Source organism: Pongo pygmaeus, chromosome 12 (genome assembly GCF_028885625.2).
Source record: "Pongo pygmaeus isolate AG05252 chromosome 12, NHGRI_mPonPyg2-v2.0_pri, whole genome shotgun sequence".
Lineage (NCBI taxonomy): Eukaryota > Metazoa > Chordata > Mammalia > Primates > Hominidae > Pongo > Pongo pygmaeus.
The window spans coordinates 123,682,443-123,707,244 of NC_072385.2; the positions used below are offsets into that span (position 1 = coordinate 123,682,443).

Genomic DNA, 24,802 nt, shown 5'->3' on the forward strand with positions numbered 1-24,802 from the left:
TGTGTGATAAGATTCAGTTAAGGCCGGGTGGCATGGTGGCTCACGCCATCACTTTGAGAGGCCCAGGTGGGCGGATCACCCGAGGTCAGGAGTTTCAGACCAGCCTGGCCAGAATGGTGAAATCCTGTCTCTACTAAAAATACAAAAATTTTGCCAGGTGTGGTGGCGGGTGCCTGGAATCCCAGCTACTGGGGAGGGTGAGGCATGAGAATCGCTTAAACCCGGAAGGCGGAGGTTACAGTGAACAGAGATCGCGTCACTGCACTCCAGCCTGGGTGACAGAGCAAGTTTCCATCTCAAAAAAAAAAAAAAAAAAAAAGATTCAGTTAACATCCACCCAGCAGGTGGAGGTTCTGTTCTGTTTCTGTTTTCCATTTCTCCATCTTCCATATTTGAGCTCATTCGCTTTGTGAGAGAAGTCTCCCATGAAACGGGACCTCAGGGACTCTCCAAGGCCCTTCGGCTCACCCTGCCTGGGAGTCTAGGGAACTTCTCTTTCTCTTGGATGAGGCTCCTGGTGCCTGCTGCCTGGAATTCCCTTCCCTGGTGGTGCACCCCTCCCTTGCCAGCCCCTGGAAACTGCAGCAGAGTCACTCGACACGCTCTACCCAGGGGGAGTGAGGACATGGGTCCTTGGCACTGCACTTCCTCCAGCAAAGCTCTCCCCAGGGTCTGATGCCCGCTGCGCCAGGAGCCCGTGCTGGGGCCCAACACCCCACACAGTGAAGAATGAATGAAGGAATGAGTGAGTGACGGTGTGCTCAGCCCACATCAAACCTGGTGGGTGCTGTGGACCTGGCAGGCGCTGTGGACCTGGCGGGCGCTGTGGACTGGCGGGCGCTGTGGACCTGGCGGGCACTGTGGAAGGAGGCAGGAGGCAGGTTCGGAGTGTGGAAGCTGAGGGGAGATGCAGCCTGCTCTGGAAAGGGCCCTCCCTGTGCCTTCACAATACATCAATAAAACCGCCACTGCTGTGGGGGACGCGGGGATCTGGGTAAGGCCCCTTCCTCAGAGTGGAGAGGTGCTGGCCTGGCCTTGCCACTGCCCTTCAGGGAGTGTGGTCTGCCTGCGTTTGAAGGTGAGACCACCAGCCACCGAGTGGGCCTGGAAGGCCACCAGAGCTTGGTCCTGATGCAGGGACGACCCTTCCTTCCCTCCGGCCCAGGGCTCTAAAGAGTTCCAGGCCCTCATTGAGGCCAGAGCCCCAACTTCATCCTCCAGGCCACCTGGGAAGTGGGGTCCCCGAGGGACAGAGAGTGGGAGAAATGTTTCCTCTGGGCCAACTCTGCCTCTAATCCTGCTGCTGTCACAGAGGCCATGAGGCTGGGACCTGCAGGGATTTTCCTCTGGGAACAAAGACATCTCAACTTCTTAATCTCTGCATTGGAGTCTCCTGCCTGCAGGGGCTAGAAGGGAAAACAGAGGTTAGAGGAACCAGGTGACACGGAGCCACTAACCCCTGCCAGCCGCAGGGTCCAGAGAGCCCCCCGCCACCCACCTCACCCTCGCCAGGCCAGCCCACAGCAAACATAGGCACACACCAGACACCCACGGACACCAAGGGAGTGGCCACCAGGAATTTCAGAAAACAGCAGGAAACTGTGGCTGTGAAATGGGAAAGGTTCCCTTGTCCCCCTCTCAGGGTGTGTGATGGGGGTACGGCTTGCTTCTTCAGTGTCCCACTGCTCAAACCTCGAGGGGAGCATACAGATGGGCAGGCTGTGGGGTTCCAACCCCATGGTAGTGTCTAGGGGTGAATGTTTACAGCTGAAGCCCCGGTGGGCGTGCGTTACAGGGTGCTCTTTTAGTTTGCCATCCATAGGCGGCTTGTGTTAGTCAGCTCTATTAGACCCCTGCCTTATCACAAGGACAGAGGGCTTTCTGTATCCCTGGTTCCTGCCTTGGTGTACCAGAAGAGTCGGATCACATGTGGGCTCGGAGAATGAGTGCAAGTTTTTATTGAGCGGAAGAAGCTCTCAGTAGATGGGGAAGCCAGAAGGGAGATGGTTTTCCCGACTCTTCTCCAACCACCCCGGCCAAACTCCGCATCGTTCTGCTGGTCAGTGGCCTGCCAGCGTGCCGGCGTCCGTCGCGTGCTCTTCCCCAGGGCGTGTTCCCCTTGACGTCCTCTCGACGTCCAGCCACATGTGTCTTCTTCCACCCACGTGTTCCTCTCAATGTCCAACTGCTTCTGTGGGGCCTGCTAGGGTCTCGCGGTTTTTATAGGCACAGGATGGGCGTGTGGTGGGCCAGGGGGGTCTTGGGAAATGCAGCATTTGGGTGTAAAGGCAGGAGTGTCTGTCCTCACCTAGGGCTGTGGGCATGGGCCCGGGGGTGGAGCCCTCGCCAGCGACCCGCCCTTCTCCTCCCAGCACTCCTCTGCCCCACTTCCGTATCAGCTGGGAGTTCAGGACCAGTCTGGACAACATAGTGAGACTCCAATTCTATTAACAAAAAAGGAAGAAGCGGTTGAGATTGTGACACTACTGATTTGTGCTTGTTTCCCTCCTCATCCTTTCTATCACAAAATAGGGCCTGACAACCTGATATTACCGCACATCTATCCTGTTTATTAAAGTGGGGCCAGAATCATCCAGCCATCGGCCACGATTTTAGCCAGAAGCCGGTGCCGAGCCTTCTCCTTCTTCCAGCAACTCCTCCAGGTACAGGAAAAAGGCGCCTTCCACCAAGGGCTGCTATACAGCAGGGGGCCGTGTTGGACACGTGAAAGGAACCCTGCAGACGAGGCCGGGGTTTCAGCCCTGGGGCTGGTGCCGGCTCGAGGTCACAGCTTGTTTTTCTCAGGGGATCCCCGGGTAAAAGGTGACCTGGGGGTAGGCCAGGCGTGGCCCCCTCCCTCTCCCTTCCCAGCTGCTCCTGCTTTCTGGCATAGCACACTTTTTTTTTTCCTGCCTAAAGAAGTCACTGCTGCTTCCTAACAGGAGGACGGTTTTGTTGTTGTTACAGTCGGGGATGGGATTATGTAGGGAGGAAAAACACGCTTTCTTGATTTTCTTCTGAAAACTGCGGGTGGGGAAAACAAAGCGAGTAAATAACTGTTCTACAAACACCTCATGGGGAGGGAGGTCGTGATATTTACAAGAACATCAGCTTTCTGCTGGATTTCCATTTGGAGGGATCTAATAAAGATGCAGGAGGCATTTCTGCTCTTCCTAACACATTCCTTGGAGGAAACGCTGTCACAGGCAATGATCTAAAGCCAATTGGAGCAGAATTCTGCCATGGCCGAGCCCCACAGGGTCCACTCCCTCCGCATCTCCCTGGGGTGGTTCCCGGGCCCCTGCCACAGCTTCCTGGGCCCGCATCAGCACCACATAAGGTAAAGACATGGCCTCAGATGAAGAGGAAAGATAACAGTGCAGAAGAACGGGGAAAGCATGCGGGAGAAAGAGCAAAACCTGAGAGAGATGACAACCTGGGCTGGGCCAGGGGTTGAGAACTTGGCCATGTGGCTGGCCTGGCTTGGTGGGTACTGCACGCCTCTCATGTCCCACCTCAGCCACCCTCACCTTTACTAAAAGGAGGCTGTTCTTCGAAAGGAGAGCACAGGCCCTCAGGAGGAACAGAAGGCTCCTACGTCATGCCTGGACAGCATCACCATCTTTTTTTTTAGACACAGTCTCACTCTGTCACCCAGGCTGGAGTGCAGTGGTGCAATCATAGCTCACTGCAGCCTTAACCTCCTGGGCTCAAGGTATCCTCCTACCTCAGCCTCCCAAGTAGCTGGGACTACAGGCATGTGCCACCACGCCTAGCTAATTTTGTATTTTTGGGGGTGATGGGGTCTTTCTATGTTGCCCAGGCTACCATCACTATTTTAAAACACTCTACAGATGCAAATATGCAGCTGGGATTTGGAGATGGGTGGCCCCGCAGGGAGGAGTCTGTGGGAGAACAGACAGGTGTGCAGGCAGGGGTCCACCTGGAGGGAGCGGGGAGGCCAGGGCCTGAGGGGACACCAAGAGCATGGCTGGGCCCGGGATCCCACAGGTGAGAGCATCTCAGCACCTCCGCCTCCCTGACTTACACACTGGGGGCCGTGATTTCCTGTTGGCCAAGCACCAGGTGGTGTGGTGTGTGGGGCACGGGGCCTGGCTATGGAGCCAGATAGACCTGGGTTCAAATGCCACCTTATACCTAGGACTGGTTACTTAATCTTCCCGTGCCTCAGGCTCCTCACCTGTCATTCAAGGAAATGCCACCTCAGGGAGTGGCTGCAGGATGGAAGGGGACAGTGGATGTGCCCCCCACCACCCTCTGAGTCCCACCGTCCTGGTACACACCGTCCTCCCTCAAGCTTCTCCTCTTGCTCTTACCCCAGTCTGGCCTTCAAGTCCCAGTTCAAAACCACCACCTCCCCAATCCCTCAGGCAAAAGGGGTCTCCACCACGGACTCCCTTGGCACTAAGAGGCGTCCTGTGACCTTTAACACTCTCGCGCTGCGCTTATGATTCACTATAGGCCCCTCCTGTCTTCTCTTCCAGGTGAGTGCGAGGTTTAGTGCTTAGGAGCTGCATGTCCTTAGGCAAATTGCCCTACTTTGCTGGGCATCAGTTTAAACAGAAAACAGAGATAACACCTGCCTCATAGGGTTGTTGCTGGACTCAGAAGAGCAAATGAATAAATGAACTGGCGGTTCCCTCGCCAGTTAGGAATGAGTATGTTTTGCCAAAAGGCCCACAAATCAATACCATCCCACCTACTCTGTGCGATCCCTGGGGTAAATTACTGAGCTGTGACTAGTGTTCCTGGGGAAGAGAATGCACTCTCCAAGCCTGAGCCCGAGGCTGTCACTAGAACGTGTCCTCCGGCAGGGGCTCCCGGTGCCAAATAAGAGGAAAGTAGGTACCAGTTTCTGAGACCCTCATAGCCATGCCCTGTGCGTCCCCTACTCAGACCCAAAAGAAACCTTCACAAGGTTACTCTGTATCTATTTAGAAAAAAAAAAAAGTGTCCATCTCTGTGGAGCCTAATCTTCAAATGCCTTTGCAAACTGCTCCCCAATCTCCTTGAGCCCTGGACAGTGGGCAAGAACGGAGGAGGTGACACAGTTCTTGATTTTCCCAGCTGCTCTCTGGGTGTCCCTGTATAAGCCAGCAAAGTTGCAGCAATGTCTCCAGGAAAACGAAACCCTCTTTACTGCTGCCCACTGAACAACTTTTTACATTTTCCAGAATGCTGAAGATTCACAGCCCACCTACTTCTGAGTAATCAGTGGTGTGGCTGTCCCAGTAAACTCTTATGCACCCTTCAAAGCCCAATTCAAATGTCCCCTCTCTTTGCTGCTGCCACCACCTAGCCCCAGGAGGATCCTACCAGCTGTTCCCTCGGGCTTTAAACACGTGGTGCACATGCCCACTTTGCTTCCTGTCCTTCTGCTAGTCTGTTTCCTGCCTGGGCACAGGCCATCATCCTCCTCATCTTCATCTCTGCAGCACCTAACACAGTGCCTGGTGCACGGTGGGTGCCCGGGGGCTTGTTGAATTCAATTGTTGAATTGAAGGATCTATGAGGAGGGGACCACAGTTTGCAAAGCAAACGTCGCATCATTAAGTTCTAACACAAGGTCAGCATGTAGGGCTGTGTATTTAAGATCAGACACATTTGGAAAACCCAGGGCATTTGTACAATAGGCTCACATCCATATCCTCCCTCCTTGAAGCCTATGCAAGAACTCAGAAAGAAGTCAAAGTAAAATACGTAAACAGTAGTTTTTGAGTAGTTAAAATTCCTGTCTCTGCCTCAGCGCATCAGACAATGGAAAGAATGTGAGAAGCACAGCCAAGGGCCCGGAATTTGAGTCCCGACACCTCGGCCATGGCTGTGTGATGAGCCCTGGGAGCCTTACCTCTGTAAAAAAAACCAACGATCCCTCCAGGACACCCTGGCAAGTCAACCTGGAAGGTGGCTGACCATGACTGTGGCCTTAATTTGGCCAAGTCAACGTTGGTTTCAGCCCAGAATTTGCTAGAAGAGATTGAAGACTCTGTTCAACTAAACAGTTGAGCAAAGTGTCCCCTTACAGTACAGGGAAGAAAGCAGGCCCTGGGAAGCTTCCAGAAGGTCCTCTGAAGTGCCTGAAATGCAGGAGGCCCTTAGAACGTATTTCTGGAATGAAGAAAGAGGAGATGCAGGATTGTATGGCTGAAGGGCTGCGCCTGGAGAAGACAGAGAGGATTTCTGCTGGGCCTGAGGGGTTGAGAAGGAAGATGAGTGAGTTGAGGCTTCAGGAAGAGCAAGCTAAGGAAGGATTAAGCAGTAGAACTATATAATTCGACTGCTGGAACGCATCGCCGCGGGAGGAGTGAGCGCCTTGTCACTGGAGAAATGCAAGCCCAGAGGAGATGACAGATCACATCACAAAACCACAGTAAAAAAGATCTAAGTATGGGTACTTACCATTAAAAAAGTCCCTCAACCTAGGGATCCAGCATTCCACATTCTAGACCAGGGGTCAGCAGATCTCCGCCTGCTGCATGAGGGCAGCCGGACACAATGACATAAAGCAAATGAGTGTAGCTGTTCCAATAAAATTTTATTTGAGACTAGGTGTGGTGGCTCATGCCTGTAATCCCAGAATTTTGGGAGGCTGAGGTGGGAAGATTGCTTGAGTCCAAGAGTTCAAGACCAATCTGGGCAACATAGTGAGACTTCATCTACTAAAACTCAAAAAAATTAGCCGGGCATAGTGGCACACGCCTGTAATCCCAGCTACCTGGGGAGGCTAAGGCAGGAGGATTGCTTGAGCCTGGGAAGTCGAGGCTGCAGTGAGCCCTGATCATGTCACTGCACTCCAGCCTGGGTGACAGAGCAAGATCCTGTCTCAAAAAAATTAAAAAAAATTAAAAAGAAACCTGCCCAGAGTCTGGCCCTACATGGAAAGCTGATCATTTCAGTCCTGCCTTCTCTAAAAGATAAACCAGTTGCCAGGGGCCACTGGCCCTGAACCAGTATCCCCACACCTGCAGACAGGGCCCCCCACGACAGCACTGGCACAGGAGCTCGGCAGAAAGAGAAGGACGGCACTGGGGGCTTCTCTGCACTACAGGCACTCATTTAGAGGATGGGCTTTCCTTCTGAGACTGTGCTTGTTCTTGTTGTTGCAGGTGTTAAGTGTCCTCGGTATTAATATTATAAAGAATAATAGTAGATCCCATGTGCAACACACTTACACAGGCCTCAGCTGGTTCTCAGACAAGCCTGTGCCCAGCACGCCCAAAACACTGCCCATTTGACAGATAAGGAAACTGAGGTGCAGAAAGGCGTAGCGGCCTTTTTCTGAGTCTCCTGGCAAATCAACAGCAGAGATGAGAACTGCATCGGCACGACTGCCTGCCAGCTCAGGACACTGGAGATTCATTCTTCCCTTATCCTAACCTGGTCAACCAAAATTCCAATCGCCTTTCTCTACAGAGCTGACAAAGCATCATTTTCATGAAGAGTCTTCTCGTTCAGTGACCAGTGCATGTCAAAAAGTATTCAGTATCCAAATGGCTCTGAGTTTTTTCTAATGTCAGGAATGGTACCCACCTTTAAAGGGCTTACTAGTTGGCCAGAAAGACTAGAAGAGTCTTTTCATTTGGCTACAGAGAGGGCAGAGGGCTGGCTGGAGTGATCTCTGTGTGCTCAGAAGGCCTGGGCAGAGCCGAGAAAGACTCCAAAGGTCCCTCCTGCTGGGGGGCACCAGGCCCTCAGCTCCCTCCCCATCTCTCCCTGCGGGGGCCTGAGCTGGCTACTGCGGCTCTCCTGACACCCTGGCATTGAGACAGGACCCTGGCATTGACACCCTGGCATTGAGGAGGAGAGCTAAGCGTGGCCCAACCAAGGAACCAGATCCCAGACATCCCCAGGGGACTGCAGAGGAAGGGATAGGCCTGGATCTTGCCCCAGCATGCATGGCCTCTGCTGATGGCACAGCTGCTGGAGGATGAATTCAACTGCTTCCAGGAGGATTAATTTAGCTCCAAACATAAACCCTTACTGGGAAATCAGCTCTTAAGAAAGAGAGATTTAAGACTAGAACGGAAAAGTTTTAGCAGAGCGTGGGTGGGAATCAAGGTGTCTTCTCTCTCTCGAGAAGGGGCTACAAGGGATGGGGAAGGGAAAAAGGAAGGAAGGTCCCAAACAGGCTGAAAGGAAAGCAAGAACCTCCCTTACCAGAACAGTGAGATGGGGAGAGGGAAGGTGGGTGGGAGGTATATGGATAGGCAGAACACTTGTGGTTCACATACCATACAATTCACATATTTAAATTCAATGGTTGGCTGTGTAATCCCAGCACTTTGGGAGACTGAGACAGATGGATCACTTGAGGTCAGGAGTTTGCGACCAGCCTGGCCAATAAGGCAAAACTCCATCTTTACTAAAAATACAAAAATTAGCCAGGTGTGGTGGTACGCACCTGTAATCCCAGCTACTTGGGAGGTTGAGGCACGAGAATCTCTTGAACCCAGGAGGTGGAGGTTGCAGTGAGCTGAGAGCGCACCACTGCACTCCAGCCTGGGTGAGAGTGAGACTTTGTCAAAAAGAAAACAGAAGGAAGGAAGGAAGGGAGGGAGGGAGGGAGGGAGGCAGGGAAGGGAAGGGAAGGGAAGGGAGGGAGGGAGGGAGGAAGGAAGGAAGGAAGGAACTCAATGGTGACAGAACTGTGCAACCATCGCCCATCACCATGATCAATTTTGTAAAGAACCACTGCCCCCTTTTTAAGACAGGGAGAATTTTACTCTTTATTTGTTTGTTTGTTTTATATTTGAGACAGGGTGTTGCTCTGTCGCCCAGGCTGGAGTGCAGTGGCATGATCATGGCTCACTGCAACCTCAACCTCCTGGGCTCAAACGATCTTCCCACCTCAGCCTCCCGAGTAACTGGGACCACAGGCACACACCACCACACCTGGCTAATTTTTTCTTTTTAGTAGAGATGGAGGTCTCACCATGTTGCCCAGGCTGATCTGGAACTCCCGAGCTCAAGCAATCCTCCTGACTCGGCCTCCCAAAGTGCAATGATTATTGGCATGAGCCATGGCACCTGACCAGAACATTTTCATCTTCCCCAAAAGAAACCATATACCCATTCACCGCCACTCCCCATTTCCCCTCAGCCTCCCAGTCCCAGCCCCAGGCAACAAATAATCTGCTTTCTGTCTTTACAGATTTGCCTATTCTGGACATTTCACACAGATGGAATTGTATTATATGTGGTCTTTTGTGACTGGCTTTATTCACTTAGCATATCTTTTCAAGGTTGGTCCATGTTGTAGCATGAATCTCAACTTCATTCCTTTTACTGCTCAGTGATATTCCATTGTATGCATAGACTACATTTTGTTTATCCATTCATCAGTTGATGGACGTTTTGGTCATTTTCACTTTCTGGCTGCTATGAATAATGCTGCTGTAAACATTTATGTGTAAGTTTTCATTTCTCTTTCATTCTTACATGCCTAGGAGTGCAACTGCTACGTCATATGGTAACTCCAGATTTAAGCTTTTGAGGAACTGCCAGGCTGTTTTCTGAAGAGGCTGCACCATTTTCGTCCTACCAACAGCGTATGAGGGTTCCACCTTCTCCATTTCCTCGTCTCTGCTGGAGTTTATAGGACTTTTTGATTCTAGCAGTCTTAGTGGATATCTCGCTGTGGTTTTCATGTGCATTTCCCCCATGACTAACGATTTTGAGCATCTTGTCATGTGCTTCTTGGCCACTTGTATATCTTTGGAGAAATGTTTATTCAAGTCATTTGCCCATTTTTTAATTGGGTTGTCTTTTATTATTGAGTTGTAAGAGTTCTTTATATATCCTAGATGCAAGCCTAGAATCTATACAATTCGCAAATATTTTCTCCTATTCTGTGAGCTGTCTCTTCACTTTCTTGGCAGTATTCTTTGAGGCACAAATGTTTTAAATTTTGGCCGGGTGTGGTGGCTCACCAGCACTTGGGAGGCTGAGGCAGATGGATCGCTTGAGCCCAGGAGTTCGAGACCAGCCAGGGCAATATAGTGAGATCCCGTCTCTACAAAAAATACAAAAATTAGCCAGGCATGGTGGCATGCACCTAATAGTCCCACCTACTCAAGAGGTCGAGGTGCGGGGATTGCTTGAGCCCAAGAAGCAGTGAGCCATAATCATGCCACTGCACTCCAGCCTGGGCAACAGAGCGAGACCCTGCATCAAAAAAAAAAAAAAAAGAAAAAAAAGGACATAGATTTTTAAAAGGCCAGAAGAAAGCAGACTTCATTAGCTGCTTCGCCTAATTGCCCCTGGACTATGGGGCATGCTCTGTTCTCTTCTGGGTGCATACAGCATGTGGGACCCTTCGGGCAGGTGCACTCTGAGCCCACCAAGACTCAGTTACGTTTGTTTCCAAACCTGCTTATACTGGTAGTACTTATGTAATTACCTAAATTAATTAAATTTTATGCAAACCCTCGGAAGAGGAATTAAAAGGAGTTGGTTTTATGAAACACAGCTGAATGGGGGAAGATGGCTGTTCAATTAGGCATGAACAAAATAACTGTATAACATCAGCGGTATACAAAATCGGCAAGGATTTGGTGCTAGTTCCTACTTTACTTGACAGAAACAGAAACTGAGAATCTCAGAAAATGCATTAACAGTGTGGATAATGCAAAAAAGACATATCAGGACAGAAGCCAGTGGACCCATAATCCAAGAGAGGTCTTGGCCCTGTATCAAGAGATGGGGAATAAATGCATGTTTTATGTGAAAATGAAACATTTTATGTCAAAACAAAATGCTCAATATGTCTATATCATTTTTTTTTTTTTTTTGAGACAGAGTCTCGCTCTGTCACCCAGGCTGGAGTGCAGTGGCGTGATCATGGCTCACTGCAAGCTCTGCCTCCCGGGTTCATGCCACTCTCCTGCCTCAGCCTCCTGAGTAGCTGGGACTACAGGTGCCCGCCACCATGCCCGGCTAATTTTTTTTGTATTTTTAGTAGAGATGGGGTTTCACCGTGTTAGCCAGGATGGTCTTGATCTCCTGACCTCGTGATCCACCTGCCTCAGCCTCCCAAAGTGCTGGGATTACAGGCGTGAGCCACCGCGCCCAGCGTCTACATAATTTTTATGATCCCCTCTTTAATAATCTTTTTCAATTACCCAACTCCCTGCCAGGTCAGATAATACTGGAAAAGCACGCTTCTTACAAGCACTCAAATAGAAGAGTGGTTACCTGGGCAGGGGTGACAAAATATTATTTTTTGTCTCCTTCTTACCTCTTAGTATGTTTGAGATGTTCTAATAAGTATGGATGACTTTTATGGTAGAGAAAAAGTAGGTAAAATTTATTTTTGAAGATTCAGAGTCCATTACTGCCTGTTAATAAAGGGAAGAAATTTGGAAACCCTGCACTGCCGTGGCCAGCATTGTTACTGCAGCCAAGAACATGCCCCAGTGCCACAAAGATAAACAAGCAGGAAATGTGCAAAAGGAACAACATAAAACAATAAGACCATCAGGCTCAAATGTGTGGCTGCTTTAATCGAAAGCTAATAAAATGCTGAAATAGATGCTGAATGTGATTGAATTCAGACAGGCCCTTTACTGAGCTCTTTGGTTAAAGCTACTGGGCACCGTGAGAGGTAGACATAATTTTGGAAAGGCAGGCTGCTGGACTAAATGTGTTCAAGGAACATCATACAAGACAAATCTGGATTTCCCAGGAGAAGGCCAGAATCCAGAGTTTTGTTTTGTTTCTTGAGACAGAGTCTCACTCTGTCGCTCAGGCTGGAGTGCAGTGGCAGGATCAGAGCTCATTGCAGCCTCGAACTCCTGGGCTCAAGTGATCTTCCCACCTCAGCCTCCCAAGTAGCTGGGACTGTAGATGCACCACCCTGCCTGGCTAATTTTTTTTTTTTTTAATATTTTTGTAGAGACAGGATCTTGCTATGCTACCCAGGCTGGGCAAATACTCCTGGGCTCAAGCGATCCCCCCACCTTGGTCTCCCGAAGCGCTGGGATTACAGGTGTGAACCACCACAGCTGGCCCAGAGTTTTTTTGTTGTTGTTGTTTGTTTTTTGAGATGGAGTCTTGCTCTGTCATGCAGGCTGGAGTGCAGTGGAGCGATCTCGGCTCACTGCAGCCTCCGCCTCTTGGGTTTAAGTGATTCTCCTGCCTCAGCCTCCTGAGTAGCTGGGATTACAGGTGTGTACCACCATGCCCAGCTAATTTTTGTATTTTTAGTAGAGATGAGGTTTCACCATGTTGCCAGGCTGGTCTTGAACTCCTGACCTTAGGTGATCCGCCCACCTTGGCCTCCCAAAGTGCTGGGATTACAGGCATGAGTCACCGTGCCCGGGCTGGCCCCTAGTATTTTGAAAGAAACACAATGTCACTGCTCTGATGTGTACAAAATAAGTGATTAAGAGGTCTGTCTCACTGCCCCTAAATCCCTGCCCCCTTGAACTTGATCTTGCTTTTATATCCCCACCATGCTAGGCTTACAGTAGGTGTCTAATCACTGTGTTAAAGCATGAACAAATGCAAGCTTAAGAGTGACTTACGAAGATACCAATCTTTCTCCTGTAAACCAGGGCTTCTGAAATGGTCCTTCTACAGCACTCCTCCCCTCCCCCATTCCCACGCTGCATTTTCTTATGTTTGAGACACAGTTTGCTAAACCCAACCTTGTCTGAATTAATGAGGACATGGAAATGAAGGGTTTGGGGAGCTAAACATTAAACCGACTTGGCCCACACTCCGTGCCAGGCTTCATACTGGATCCCAGTGAAACACAGGAGGCCTCAGAAAATGCCCAACCCCACTCCACAGACACAGTACCATGGGAAAGGCTGCTGCCGGAGTGTTTAAACCTGTGAGGAGCAGTGCCAGAATGGCCCAGACAGCCAGAGCTGGGCCTGAAGGAAGAGCAGGGTGGGTGCTGGGGACAGACACCCACAGATCAGCTCCTGGGACCCCAGGGTGGCAGGAGGCACTTCCAAAGGAGAAGTAGTGGGTGTGGCCATTTTAAACCTCTTTCCTCCTCCCCACACCCACCTTTGCCCCACAGTGGTCCACACCTGGGGCTGGAGCTTAGGCGTAGTGACCATTATCAGGCGCTGGGGGGCACATTTTATACCATCAGGAAATCGCTGTCAGCCAAGTCAGCCCCAGCTCATGGCCCCGCTCCCCATGAGACTCTGAGACAGGGCTCTGCCTCGTGTGGACGACATGCTCAGAAAAGGGTGGGCCGGGGGCTGGGTGACCAAGCCAACGACGGAAGGAGCAAGTTGTTCTAAAGAACAGGCTCCCACCGTATGGGTCACTGATGCCAGGGAGGCAGACACTCACTCTCACTGAGGCCGGCCTGTGTGTTGGGCTGAACTCCAGCACCTGCGGGGGCGGTGTGGGGCACTCCAGAGACTTCTGAAAGTGAATCCCAGTAATGCCAAACTCATCAATGAGCACTCTGCTCCTCTGAGGATGAAAACAGTTTGCACCACTCTGCAAGCAAATATAAATCCCTTAGAAACGAATTGGGGTGGGTGGGTGGGGTGGGGGGTGACAAGAGGAACAAATGTTTAAAATCTAACATCCTCAAGGGTGGTCCTGACCCCAATTAGAAGGAGAAAGAAGGAGGAGGGTGGGGGGCGGGAGCCAGGGGCTGTCTGCATTGGGGAGGGAGCAGTGGAGGAGCACAAAGACATGGAGAAGAAAGGGGAGGAAGGGGAGAGAAGTGAGAAGCTCTCGCAGTCTCGTTTTGGTACTATCATGGTGAAAACACAGTACATTTCGTTCTGTTTGATGATGCCAACGCCTGCTACTGGAAAACACTCTCCCTGCACATCATACCCATAAATAAATGCCAGTCCCGGGTCTGTGGGTCTCAGCCTGGTAGACCGGTTATGTCAACTGGACAGTGCTTTTAATGGACCATTTATAGCCTGACTGGCTCACGACACAAATGCCTGCACGGAGACCTAGAGGGTTAAACATCTCTATAAGACAGAACTGCCTCCCAATTGAAAGAGGAAAAAAGTCACAGAGGGGACTGGGGCCAGGCAGACAAAGTTAACATTTGAGGATGAAGGAGCACCTCCCCCAAGACTCCACAGCCAAGCCCTGAATGAGGCATGTGGGCTGTGATGGGGTCAGTCCCATTCCATCCCCTCCCAATTCTGGCATGAGGGCTTCTCCCACCATATCCCCAGAGCCTCTTGAGACAGAACACCAGGAGGCTCCCCATGGCCCCCACAACATCAGCAGTCACTGCTGCTCCCCAACTTTCTCCCCCTCACCCCCTCTCAAAGAAGGACACAAGTGCAGCTGTGCTAGTGTCCTACTGGGAGGCAGCCAGTACCTGATGGACCAAGGGGGGTCTGAGGACCCCAAGGCATTGCACATAAGTGTTTGCATGCATACACACACACACACAGCCTGGCTCTCTCACACATACACAGACACACACACCCCCAGGGCACACACTCAGACACACCCACACACTCACACTTCCACTTATTCCCACAATTATTCTTACTGGTTTGGATCAACAGACCATCTGTGTGCTTGTGCGACTTAGGAAATCTTCCAAAATACGGCAAAATGTTCGCAGTCCTTGCCCCTTTTGTGGTGGTGGAGGGGCGTCATAAATAGTTTTCTAGTTTCTTTATATTTTCTATTTTATAGTGAACATGCATGTATCACATTTATATTCAGAAAAAGTTAAAACACAAAATTTTTAAAAGTTTTTCTGGATGGGTGCAGTGGCTTATGCCTATAATCCCAGCACTTTGGGAGGCTGAAGTGGGAGGATCGCTTAAGCCCAAGAGTTCGAGACCAGCCCAGGCAGCATAGCAAGACCCTGTCTCTACAAAAAATACAAAAATTAGCTGGGTGTGGTGGCTCGCACCTGTAGTCCCAGCTTCTTGGGAGGCTGAGGTGGGAGGATCACTTGGGCCTGGGAAGTCAAGGTTGCAGTGGGCCAAGATTGTGCCACCACTCCAGCCTGGGTGACAGCGAGACCCTGTCTCAAAAAAAAAAAAAAAAAAAAAAAAGTTTTTCTAGGACAAATAATAAATAGTACCATAGTAGGTCACATTCATCTCATCTTGACCCACACAGCACTGTGAAGTAGTGCTTCCATTTTACAAATGAAGAAACCCAGGATAAGGGAACTTGAGAGCCGCCCAAGGTCACCCAGCTAGCAAGTGGCAAAAACGCAGAATACAGTATCATCACTCCTGGGAAAAAGGTTCCTCTAGTCTGTCCCAAAGACAGAGAGAGAGACACACACAGAGAGACAGAAAGAAAGAGACAGACAGACAAGCAGGCACAGAGATAGATTGAAACAGAGAGAGCAAGACAGACAGAAACAGAGACACACACAGAGAGAGACAGAGACAGACACACAGAGAGAGGCAGAAACAGACTGAAAGACAGGCACAGAGAGAGACACACAGAAAGAGAGAGAAACAGACACACAGAGAGAGGCAGAAAGAGACTGAAAGGCACAGACAGAGAGACACACAGAAAGAGAGAGAGAGAAACGGACACATAGAGAGAGGTAGAAAGAGACTGAAAGGCACAGAGAGACACACACAGAAAGAGAGAGACAGAGACAGACACATAGAAGCAGAAAGAGACAGAAAGTCAGCCACAGAGAGAGACACACACAGAAAGAGAGAGAGAGAAACGGACACACAGAGACAGACAGACAGACAGACACAGAGAAAGAGACAAAGACAGAGCGAGTCCTGGGAGGAAGGGAAGGGGGAGCAGAGTACTGTGGAGTGTGGGACGCCCATCTTACTCATTTGCTTATAAAATATTTCTGAGCTGCCAGATGGTATAATAGTGGCTGCAGATGCCCCGATAGCTTTTCTTCATTTCTTTGCACAGGGCTCCATTTCAGGGCCTGAAGAGTGATATCTAAGAAGCTATTCTGGAGTTCCATAAAGACAATCACTATACAACTACGGAATCGCCGCGCGGTGCATGCGCTTAACAGACGTGCACTGGTTCTGGCTTCCTGGATAAACGGGCCTTATGCTAATCGCGAGGCGCCTAGTGGCACTTCGGGGCCCCCCTTGCTGGCACATGGCCTGCTCAGGCAGGGCTGGGATCTGGGCTTGTTACATAATTAATCCTTGGCTCAGGGCTGCTGCACACCCCACACAGACGCTGGTCGAAGTGATGCCTATGGGGAGAGCAAGCATCAAAGACCACGTCCCCAGGGTCCTCTGAGCCAGGAGCGGCTGAGCCTTCAAGATCAAAGCTGCAGGGTTAATGAGTTCACTGCAGTCCTCAACCGTCTGCTTGTCTTGTTCTGGCTTTTTCGTGTTTTGTTTAGTTTTTAATAAGGGAGTCTTCATCCTTGCTCCTTCCACAGCTCAGTAACCCAGTTAGAAAGCAATAGCTCTGTGCAGGATGCACCACACAGCCGCCGGTACTCCTGCTGGGTCTGAAGCCAGCGTTCTCTATATCCCAAGAGATGCAGCCTCCCAGGAGGCATGGAGGCCCGAGCCTCACTCCAGAACTGCTTGCTTGGGAAGAGCACAGCCATTGGCCATGTGTTCATCCCTGAGGCCTGCCCCCTCTTCTCTTTCTGTCCTCATCTCTCCTCTCTCCCCTCAGCCCTGAGCCATGCCCAGCACGAGAGAATAGCAGAAAGACTTTCTATGCCATCTGCCACTGATCTAAAAGTCCCTTTGCAAGGATGAGTTTTGTTTCTGCTCTTCAAATTTAGCCTGGTTTCAGCCTGATCTCTTGGACTTGGCATTGGACACAATCAATCCAGTGTCTGCAGTCAAAGCAGTGGCAGCTTGCAAACCCATACAGCGGAGGCCCCACCTAAAGCCATGCCCACCCTAAAAATCCTCCAGACTTCAAGAAACCTCCAAGTTCAGAAGCAAAAGAAAGGAAGACCCAGGGAACAGCAGGAATCACTTGCATGGAAGTCTGTGGGCAAACTAGGCTGGCTCACCTGCCTGCCGAGTGGACCACTGTTCAAACACCCACCTCCCACCCGGGAGTCCTGGAGGGAGATACGGTGCTATCAGTCCTTCACATGCTAGTGAGAATTAGCATCATCTTGCTCCTTGAAGAGAGTCACTACTCCGAGGGTTGAGATCAGCCTTCTCAGCTCAGTGGCAGGGGAAGAGGAGATAAGCAATTTGAATGTGGTATGTTTTACGGGGATGGGGCAGGCCTCCATGGTGTGCTAGACATCCAGGGTCCTGAGAGAGGGAATGGGGCTGTTTACCAACTACCATGGAAGTTATTTTAATATTGTGACAGCGCACTCCTTGCCAGTGCATACCCACTGCACGTCAGAGCTGCGGGCCCACTCAGAAACACACAGGGCCTGGAGCTGGGGAAGGACCCTGACTCTACACACACATCCATAGGCACATCGAGTTTAAAACTTGCAACAGCTGGCAGGGCACTGATATCCCACACAGAAGACAGAAGCTTCAACCAGAGCTGGCCATCTCCAAAGCCAGGCCCCAGGGAGCATCATCCTGTCCAAAAAGGGGCCGGAGGAATGCAGCGGGGAGATGTACCAACTGCCACCCACAGGCCATAGGCTTGGTCTCCAGCCATGAGATGGACAGAAGAAGAGAATCCTCAGAGGCCGGCCAGAACATCCTGCGTAGCTACTGGAGGGCAGCCGGCCCAGCCGGGAACAGATTGTGCCTCTCTTTGCCCAGGATTCCGGCTGAGTGACAAAACAAAACTCAACGAGAAAGAATGAGAGTCATGAGAGGGAGCTCAGCGCACGGTGCAAACACACGGGGTTCCTCCAGCCAGCACCTCTGCACGCGCTGTTCCCTAGGCCTGGAATGCTTTCACCCCAATTTCCTCCCCTGCCAAAAGTCTGGCATCCTGCAAAGTCCAGCACGAGCCCCGCTCCCTGGGAGTCCCCTCCCACCCTCCCCCAGGCTGAGCTGATCAGTCATTCTTGGAGCTACGTTGTTTCTGTACGCCTCCCCTTCAGGCTGCGCACTGGAGGCACGGACTGCACATGTGGCTATATCCCAGGACCCAGACCGGCTGGCCTTGCACAGAAGGCAGGGCTGTGGCATTCCAGGGACACTTCCACAAAGAATGCAGTGTGCCCCTGGAGGCGGGCAAGGCAGGGTCCCCACCTCGGCCTGTTGCTTATTCAACAGGTTAATGATAACCACTCAGCAAGGAAAAATCTGTCTCGAATCCCACAAACTCTCCATCTAAATGAAATGGGGAGCAAAGCTTTATTTTTATTATTATTATTTTTTTAGAGACAAGGTCCACTCTGTCACCGGGCTGGAGCGCAGCAGCACAATCAGAGCTCACTGCAGCCTCGAGCTCCTGGGCTCAAGTGATCCTTCCAACTTAGCCTCCCAAGTAGCTGGGACTACAGGAGCACACCACCACCACATCTGGCTAATTAAAAAAAAAGAAAAAAAAAAAAAAAAAAAAAAAAAACTTTATCTAAAGACAGAGTCTCACTGTATTGCCCAGGCTGGCCTCAAAGCAATCCTCAAGTGATCCTCCCACTTTAGCCTCCTAAAGTGCTGGGATTACAGGTGTGAGCCAGCATGCCAAGCCCAGAGAAACTCTGAAATAAAGGACTTCTTCAACCCCAAACTTGTAGATCTTTTCAAAACATTTGAATTTTTCCCATGGTAATCAGGAAGGTATTGCTTTTAAGACAGTCACATCTCTTGGGAAGCGTTGGACCCAGCCAACGCCCGCTCTCCTGCCCCCTTCCACCCTCTCTCGGGCAGCCTTGCAACATAACCTAGGCAGGAGGGAATCCCTCCCCACTTTAGAAAAGACCACGGCTCGTGTTTAGGTTTCTGAAGTCCTTCAGTGGCTTTCCTGTGTTGAGGGGAGAGTTTCTGCTTAAAGACCCCCGTCTCTTCCCCTAAAGCCCCCACCCTTTGGTCATTCCTGAGCCTAACTATAGAGAAGGACCTCAGCACCTCCATGCATACATTTATGCCACAATTTGTTGTTGTTGTTGTTGTTGCTTTTAAGATAAGGTCTTGCTCTGTTGCCCAGGCTGGAGTGCAGTGGCACAATCATGACTCACTGCAGCCTCGACTTCCTGGGCTCAGGTGATCCTCCCGCTTCAGCCTCCAGAGTACAGGCATGCACCACCATGTCTGGCTAATTTTTGTATTTTTTTGTAGAGATGGGGTTTCACCCTGTTGCCCAGGCTGATTTCGTACTCCTGGGCTCAAGTGATCCGCCCACCTCAGCCTCCCAAAGTGCTAGGATTACAGGTACCCCAGCACCCCAGCACTGCACCCCAGCCCACAATTTCTATTATAAATCTAGACCCTCGAGTAGTCAACCTAGGCTTTAAGAAAAATCACCCAGGACAGCCAATTTAAAGCATAACTCCACTGAAAACCTGCCTCCAGACACATGAAGGGAGGTTAGTTCAGTGGCCATCACATGTAATTTATTCTGATTTTATTACACATCCAATATAGTATCTAGAATTTATAACGATATTCTATGAGGAAGGGAAAAAAGTGAAATAATTTAACCCAGAGAAGAGGAGTTTGAGAGTTAATTTCATGAACTCGGCATGAGGCATGATTATAAGAGCACTGTCTTACCCAGAGGGCAGTAACAGGACAGGGATTCAGGAACAGGGGAGGACAGGCCCCAGGCGTGGGCTGGCTGGAAGGGCAGGGATATGAGGGAACTGCGGGGCCCTGCAGCCTGGAGACTTTCTTCTCCAACAGTGCTTAGGGATAAGACTCAATGTGAAAGGAAGCCCTGTGAGAGTTTGAAAGCAAAGCTTTGAGAGCAGCAAGCTTGGAGTTGCATCCCAGCTCTGCCGCTTACAGATTGCGTGACCCTGGAAAGTTTGGTCCCCTCTGAGCCTGCATCCCCATGGTGCCAACAGGTATGACACCCCCCTCCTGGGATGTTCCTGTGCCCTCCTACAGAGGATCTCTCAAAGCTGCCTCTTCTACTATCTGAGGGATATTCTGAGTCATCCAACGTTAAAGGCACATTAATAACTAGAAAATTCCACCACCAGTACCTGGAAAACATGTTTATCAAGATAGTGGCACAGTTCTTAGCAACAGGCCCTACAATACTGTGGCTACACCTTACACGGTTAGAAAGCAGCCTAGACACTGCACACCAAGAAGCTCCAGTAATCAATGAAGGAAGTATTAATATCTTTCCTGTTTAAGACAGGTAACTGGGATCAGAGAGGTTAAGCCGCTTCTCCAAAGCCACACAGCTGGCTGAGGGGCTAAAGTGCCTCGGGTCTATGTCTTCCTTCCGCTTTGTTGTGGGGAGGAGCCGAGGCAGGGATGGGGGAAGGCGGTGCAGGCACACCCCACAATTGAGTCTAAATTTTGAAGGCTCGCACTATGAGAAGCAAGGTGATATCACAGGACCACAGATTTTACCAGATCAACAAAACCAAGTGAAAGAACTCCATCCCAATGTCATGAAGCCCAGACTAACCAAGAATCCCCTCCCCAGACCCCTCACATGCACACCTGTGATGCCCAGTAGGACCACAGGGAGAGTGCTGGCTCCGCTGGGCACACGCAGGGGCTCAGGCCTCAACGTGCAGGAACCCCAGGAGGCCCACGAGCCCGGGGCCTGTTTTGCCAGCCCTGTTGTTACGTCCTGCCGGGTATGAGCGTGGCAAGCTATCTCCGAATCTTGCTGTGTAATCTTACATGTTCTGTGCCTCTATTTCCCCATCTATAAAGCACAAATAAGAGGACCTACCTCATAGGATTGTTGGTTTTTAAACTTTTTACTGTAAAAAAGTTCAAATATGGCTGGGCACGGTGGCTCATGCCTGTAATCCCAGCACTTTGGGAGGCCAAGGCAGGCAGATGACTTGAGGTCAGGAGTTGAAGACCAGCCTGGTCAACATAGTGAAACTCTGTCTCTACTAAAAATACAAAAAAATTAACCAGGCATGAAATCCCGTCTCTACTAAAAATTCAAAAATTAGCCATGCGTGGTGGCATGCGCCTGTAATCCCAGCTACTGGGGAGGCTGAGGCAGAGAACTGCTTAAACCCAGGAGGTGGAGGTTGCAGTGAGCCAAGATCGCGCCACTGCACTCCAGCCTGGGCGACAGAGCAAGATTCCATCTCAAAAAGAAAAAAAAAGTAGCTGGGCGTGGTGGCGCCCACCTGTAATCCCAGCTACTCCAGAGGCTGAGGCAGGAGAATCACCTGAACTCGGCAGGTGGAGGTTGCAGTGAGCCGAGATCGTGCCACTGCCCCTCCAGTCTGGGTGACACAGCGAGACCCTATCTAAAAAAAAAATTTTTTTCAAATATATATATAAAACAGAGAGATGAGTATAATGAATGACGGGCACCCAGCTTTGTGCACCCAAGTCCTGGCATGTGTGTCTGTCTGTGCCCTCACTCCCATCCCGCTGCTTCCTGGCAAACAGGTGGCAGCCACACATCCCTCCATCTCCAGCCACCTCAGTGCCACAGGGCTGCTTTGAGAATTAAATGAGATAACAGGAGTAAAGCACTTAGTTACAGTAGCGGGCATGCAGTAAGTACTCAATAAACATTAGCTTGTATTCCATGTGATTATCAAATTAATGACCAAACCCCACCACTGCACCATGCTTCTGGCTGCCTCCATCTCTGCTTTCTCCTCTATCAAGTGGAGGTGACGCCACCTTTCCTGGACACTTTGTGGATACGCCTCAAAGCTCTATGGAATCCATGGAGCTGAGCTCTCCAACGCGCACCCTCCATGCATGTAGTGTCGAGGGGTCTTCACAAGCTGATTCCAGGTGCATGTGGGGTCTACCCCGTAACTCAGGACTGTGGCTTACTGACTTCATACATACCTGGTCGCCAACACTTTCTGGGCACAGAGTAGGTGGCTGAACAATCACAGCTCCCGCTCCGTGACACCTGCCCCAGCCAAGTGACCCACAAACTTCATCTCACTGAGTCTCACGCCAAACCTACGAAGAAGGAATGATCCCTACTTTACAGACAGGAAGACTGAGACTCAAAAGAGGTTACGCAATCTGAACACCACACAGCTGATATCCAGGCCGCCCTGATCCAAAGTTCACACCCCATTCTCTTATGTTGCCTCCCAATAATTTGTCAATTTGCTTTGTGTGTTTTTAAGGGGTATGATTCAGTGGTTTTCAGTTTATTCACCAGGTCCTATAGCCACCACCACTACCTAATTCCAGAACACTTTTCATTACCCCCAGAAGAAACCCCGTGCCCCTTAGGAGTCGCTCCCCATCACTCCCCCCAACTCGCTGCAATCACGAATCTATTTTCTGTCTCTTTAGAATCGCCTATTCTGCACCGCTCATGTACACAGAATGATACAATATGTGGTCTTCTAAATGCGCCACTTCTAAAAAAGTCACCCTCCTTCATAAACAGCCACCTCTCTGCAGTTCTGTTGACTAACAGGATTTATGGAGCTCCCCTGACTTTCTCTAAAAATAGTAAATCCCCTCCCCAAGTCCAGTGATAGTCAGTGATACCTAAATACAGACTAAGCCGGCGCAGCCATGGCCGACCCATCCTCAGAGGGCAGGCTCGGAGGTACTGCCGGGAACATTGACAGAGACCATTCCTAAGGACCAGCCTGTACCTCCTGGGAGACTGAGAAACCAGCCACTGAGCACAGCGAAAAACAGTGCACGAGAGCAGGGAGGGAAGGTGGGAAGGAAGGGGCTGGGGGAAGATCTTAGCCACAGCCTCCAAAGGCCAGAGTGGAATCTTTCTCCAAAGAGCCCAGAACAGAGCAGGGCCAGGGTCTCACCTCATCCCCAGCTGTGCAGCCCAGAGCACATTTCTCAGCGTCTCTGGGCCTCAGGCACCTTGTCAGTGGAGGAGTGGAGAAGCACCTGCAACCCCACAGGGAGGCTGTGAGAAGTAAATAAAACATGGAAGTAATTTGAAAACTGCCAAGCTAGATATGCTGTTATAGTCACGGTGGGCAACCGGGGAGCCAGGGAGTATTTCTACCTAATAATATTGTTCTTCTTTTTAAAATGGTCATCAGGATGAATAATTACCTATAATTCACAGCAAATGCAGTGACAGTTAAAACCTAGCTGACATAATAAATAGTAAATACTTTACAAACATGCATATTCCTAATGCAGCAATTCTACCTGTAAGAATACATGAGGAGGCACGAAGACACGAAAGGAGGGGGAGGCAACTGCTCATCGCAGCACGTGGTGAGTGGTCTTGGCTCAAAATCCTCCCTCCCTGGCCTCCCTATGGGAGCGGTCTACTTCCAACCCCGCTGACATTGGTTGGACCCCAGGGTTTGCTTCAGCCAATGCAATGTGATGGGAACTGACATGCAGCACATGGCCATTCCCATGTCTGAGCAGAAGCTTTAAGAGGTGTATTGTTCCTGCTGGGTCCAGTGGCTCACACCTGTAATCCCAGCACTTTGGGAGGCTGCGGTGGGAAGAACACTTGAGGCCAGGAGTGCAAGACCAGCCTGGGCAACATAACAAGACCCCCATCTCTACAAAAAATATAAAAAGTAAAAATTACCCACGTGTGGTGGTGCACACCTGTAGTCTCAGCTACTTGGGAAGCTGAGGCAGGAGGACCACTTGTGCCCATGACTCCGGGGCTGCAGTGAGCTATGATAGCACCAGAGCACTGCAGCCTGGGTGCCACAACAATAGCCTGTCTCTAAAGAGGAAAAACAGAAATAGAATTATGTTGTTCCACCATCTTTTTTCCCTCTGCCATGAGACCAGCAGTGTCTCAGATGGGGCAGCTCTGAAAGCCTGGCTCCCTGAGGGACAACATCATAGAGCAGAGGCACAACCAACAGGTGATGGGTCATGTCACTTGAGGGACAAAGAACTCTTTATTGCTGCAAACCACTAAGATTTGGAGGGTCATTAGTACCAGAGCATAGCCCAGCTGACTGACACACAGTCATGTTCCTACTAATGCAAAAGTGCAAACAACCTACACGTCCACCTAAATAAATAAATGACCCATTTCCACAATGGAATGCCAATAAAATGATGTATACATTGGCATAGAAGAACATTCTCAATACGCTGCTAACTGAAAAAAGCAGAGTATAAAACAGCACGAACTGACAAAGGATTAGTCTCTAGAGTGAAAAAAAGAAAATCTACAAATCACTAAGAAAAAGATAATCCACCCAAAAGGAGACTGGACAAAGGATATGAACATGCAATTAATTTACAGCAGAGGATACGAACATGCAATTAATTTACAGCAGAGGATATGAACATGCAATTAATTTACAGCAGAGGATACGAACATGCAATTAATTTACAGCAGAGGATACGAACATGCAATTAATTTACAGCAGAGGAAAGCAGAAAGGACAATAATGTATTGAAAATACGTCCAACTTCACCAGAACTTACGGAAGTACAAATTCAAATAATCATGAGATACTATTTTACACCCATCAGAGTGTTCAGATGTTAAAGTCTGACAACACAAGTGCCAGAGAGGTATGAGGAAAAGGAGCTCATTGACCCTTGTAGAGGGGAGTGAAACTGCCATAAATGCCTTGGAGATGAATTTAGTAATAAACAGTACTGTTGAGCATGAGAATACCATAGCACCTGGCAATTCCACTGCTAAATATTCTAGACCTCTAAGGAATTCTCAGGGGGTGCTCGTATTGGTTATCTGTTACCGTGTAACAAATGACCCTCCAAAAGTCAGCAGCATAAAACAACAAACATTATCTCACAATTTCTCTGGGCTGGGAATCTGGCTCAAGGTCTCTCATGAGGTTCCCCTTGGCTGTTTTCAGGGCAGCAGT

General features: G+C 50.1%; 1 protein-coding gene across 5 annotated transcripts in view; it reads right to left on the reverse strand.

Annotated features, from left to right (window-relative positions):
- Nucleotides 1-24,802, reverse strand: part of HPCAL1 (hippocalcin like 1) — a 124,887-nt gene that overhangs the window by 66,772 nt on the left and 33,313 nt on the right. Inside the window, exon 1 of one of the 5 annotated variants that reach the window (XM_054476318.2) lies at nucleotides 21,834-21,948. The exons of the other annotated variants lie outside the window; for them this stretch is intronic. The gene's annotated coding sequence lies outside the window, so the exon portion shown is untranslated. Of the gene's footprint in view, nucleotides 1-21,833; nucleotides 21,949-24,802 lie in introns of those variants that run through there. 5 annotated transcript variants of the gene reach the window in all.